This window comes from Saimiri boliviensis, chromosome 2 (genome assembly GCF_048565385.1).
Source record: "Saimiri boliviensis isolate mSaiBol1 chromosome 2, mSaiBol1.pri, whole genome shotgun sequence".
Classification (NCBI taxonomy): Eukaryota; Metazoa; Chordata; class Mammalia; order Primates; family Cebidae; genus Saimiri; species Saimiri boliviensis.
The window spans coordinates 230,689,145-230,693,063 of record NC_133450.1 but is presented as its reverse complement, the minus strand read 5'-3'; the positions used below and the strand labels follow the sequence as shown (position 1 = coordinate 230,693,063).

Below are 3,919 nucleotides of genomic sequence, written 5' to 3'. Positions count from 1 at the left end.
GCCCAATGTTTTATGCAAGTGTTTCACTATAAATATGAATTTTAAATGCAAATACAAGCACAACTGGGAATTGTCTATTTAAGCTTAATAAGTAATGATAAACAATAACATGAAGACAAATAGATAAAATAAATCAATTTTTAGTACATATGTGGTTTCCGTTTTTATGTGATAGAATCACAGCATTAAGCTTGTTTAAAACAAGTTTTCTATTTTATTTTAATAAGTTTTTAAATGTTCAGAGAAAGCAGCGTGTTTACTTGGGACCTTTAAGAAACAAAGTCCTTGAGTGACTTAGAGAATTTCCTGGGGCCAGCTAGGCAGAGTCTGCTTTTCTAGTGTGAGGGAGACCCTGGCCAGGGAAAAAGAGGTCAAGAAAAGCAAGTGAGTTGGAGGGGCAACCTAGTGAGGTTTGCAGAAGATCTTTTTCCTGAGCAGGAAAAGTGCAGTAATGAGAACTGTAAAGAGGACTGTATAACCTTATGTTTATTCCTCTCTGAAAACAGAGAAACGTTTCCGTTTTGATACTGAAAGGCGGCTGGAAACTGATACAGGGAGCTGTTAGAAGAGCTGAAAGCAGAATCAAGGTAGCAAATTGCTCTTCGCTTTCCAATGCAACATTCATTCATTCAGCAAACAAGTCCCTACTATGTGCCAAAGGCGGTGGGACAAGTGACCCAAGGGAAAGTGAAAGCACACTTGTGATGATGATGGGAGCTGAGGAGAAGGTAAATAGAGCAATGCCACAGAGCAGGAAGAGTGAAACTCAGAGGTCTACAGTTCAGACAGGTGACCTATGTGAAAAGATGGTAAGGGAGGCCTCATGGAAGGAAGCCTGCTATTTACTTCAAGCAAAGAAAACATTTTAAAAGAAAAAGCTTTAGCTTGGGCAAGATGGTGACACCATGGCTCTACAAAAATCCAAAAATTAGCCCAGTGTGGTGGCACATACCTGTGCTCCCAGCTACTTGGGAGGCTGTGGTGGGAGGATCACCTGAACCCAGGAGGCAGAGGTTGCAGTGAGCCATAATTGCACCACTGGACTCCAGACTGGGTGACAGAGTGAGATCTCATGTAAAAAAAGAAACAAAAAGAAGTTTAAAAAAAAAAAGTCAGAGGTTTAGTGTACACTGAACAGTCAAATGCATGACTAAAATTCATAAGCAGTAAGTGCTAACATATTGTCATTTGAGCTTCAGGTTAATTTCAATGAAAGAAATAAGGACAGTGCATTAGATCTTAAGTCCTTTTTTATTCTTTTGGTTTTATACTCTAATTCCCCTTCCTTCTCTCCTCCCTCCCTGCTGGAGACAATCACTGCCATGACTTTGGTGTTATTCTTTCAGTCTTTGTTGCTCATGCAGCATTGCTTTGTGTTTTTAAAACGTATGTGAATAACATCATTCCATATGCAAAATTCTGTTATTTCCTTTTTTTTATTCTGCAGTATGTTTTGAGAGCTATCTATGTTAAATTTTATGGATCTAATTCATTCATTTTGTTGACCGTGCAGTATTCCATCATATATCATAAGTTATTCTGATTAATGAGAATTTGAATTTTTAACAAATTCTACTGTCACACCCCATGCCTCACTCAACATTTATGTATATGTCTCCTTGTGCACAGATGCAAGGGTTTCCTTAAGGATTATACCTAGAAGTAGAATTGCTAGACGGATATAAGATATTGGGTAGGCACCAGATATTCCAGATACAGAGGAACTGCATTCCAAAGTGACTGGACATATTTATGGTCACTTCAGAAGTGTGAGGCTTCTCTTTAACCCCATACTTGCTGATATCGTACATTGATTTTATTGTTCCCAAATGATTTTCTTTTTTTTACACTGTCATATAAAAACTGTATTATTTCTTTGATTACCAGTGAGGTAAAATGATACTCCATACATTTATTGGTCATTTGGTTCTTCTGTTTTTTGAATTCCCTGCTGCTATCCTTTGCTGAATTGTCTATCAGAATTTTCACATTTATCCTTATTAATTTGTATCAGCTATTTACACATTCTGGATTCTGAGATTATATGTAAACATACACACACAATATGTGCACAAAGACGCATATATGCACGTATGTGTACTTAAAATCCTACTAAGCACATAAAAGAAGATGTAGATTAATGGAAAAAAATCAAGTCCTTGGAGAAAAAATAACACTTTAAAGATGTAAATCATCCTCAAATTAGTCTGTTAATTCAAGAAAATTGTAATAAAACTTCAAGCAACGTTTTTTTTGTAGCATGTGACATGAATCTACATATTAGAGTAAAAAGAAAAGAACAACTAAGACAGTCTTTAAAAACTGAGAAAGGACAGGAAGCATGTTCTATAAAGAGATAAGAAATATTGTAAATTACAGTTACATATAACTGTAATTAACATATGTGCAATAGATGCACATAAATTAATAGATTCTATATATACATACATACAATATACACACAATACGTGTGTGTGTGTGTGTGTGTGTGTGTATCAGTTTATATCTGATCTATACACAGTCGTCCATCGATATTGTGGGAGATTGGTTCCAAAACTTCTCATTGCTACCAAAATCTGAGGATGCTCAAGTCTCTGATATAAAATGATGTATGTAGTATTTGCATATAATTTATGCACATGTTCCAATATATTTTAAATTATCTCTACATTACTCATAATACATAATTCAGTATAAGTGCTATGTAGATACTTGTTATGCTGTATTGTTTAGGGAATAATGACATGAAGAAAAAGTCTGTACAAGTTCAGTACAGACATAATTCTTGTTCAAACATTTTCAATTTATGCTTTGTTGAATCCGTGGATGCAGAGCCCATGGATATGAAGGGCCGGCTGCATTAGCATATGTGTGAATACATCAGTAAGGTGAGCAACCACAAGCTTAACACACAGATAAAGTTAATAGCATTAATTTATATATGTAGTAATCAACCAGCTAGAAGACATAATTGAGGCCTCATTTGCAAGGTAACGTAAACATATAAAATACTCAGAAATATGTGCTCGCTTCAGCAGAACATACACTAAAATTGGAATGATACAGAGAAGATTAGCATGGCCCCTGTGCAAGGATGACATGCAAATTAATGAAACGTTCCATATTTATGAAAAGAAATTCAGAAATAAGTTTATTGAGAAATGCTGATAAATTTTAAAGTTCTACTAAATACTACTGAGTACATAAAAGAAGACCTAGATTAATGGGGAAAAAATCAAGTCCTTAGAAAAGAAAATAACATTCTAAAGATGCAAATTATCCTCATATTAATCTATTAATTTAATAAAATTGTAATAAAAATTCAGGCAACATTTATTTTGCAGCACGGGCACAGAATCCATATAGAGTGAAAAGAAAATCAAAAGCAATTTAAGGAGGAGGCGCCAGGCACCGTGACTCACACTGGTAATCCCAGCACTTTGGAAAGCTGAGATGGGCAGATCACCTGAGGTCGGGAGTCGAGACCAGCCTGGCCAACACGGTGAAACCCCATTTCTACTATGTAATCCCAGCTACTCAAGAGGCTGAGGCAGGAGAATAGCTTGAACCCATGAAGTGGAAGTGGCAGTGAGCCGAGATCACGCCATTGCACTCCAGCCTGGGCAACAGAGCAAGACTTTGTCTCAATAAAACAAAAACAAACAAACAAAAAAACTGAGAGACGAGAGGAAGCATGTACTATGAGGAGACAAGAATTATTGTAAATAGCAGTAATGATATCTATGTGCATTGGAAAAAGATACACAAAAAGACACTGGTCCTCAGTGTAGCTCCACAAATTTTTGTTATAAAAACATTCCTATATTCTATATTGCTACTTATTTAGCCACTAAATAATTCATTCTGTAATTTTAAAGACAAATTTTAAAGAGCAGTTTTAGATTCACAGCAACACTTA

At 35.7% G+C, this 3,919-nt stretch overlaps 1 non-coding gene across 1 annotated transcript; it reads left to right on the top strand.

Moving 5' to 3' along the window:
- The first annotated feature begins 3,022 nt into the window (after window positions 1–3,022).
- On the top strand, window positions 3,023–3,129 carry LOC120366430 (U6 spliceosomal RNA). The gene has a single exon (XR_005581098.1). It is a non-coding gene; the product is annotated as a U6 spliceosomal RNA (small nuclear RNA).
- The last annotated feature ends 790 nt before the right edge of the window (window positions 3,130–3,919 follow it).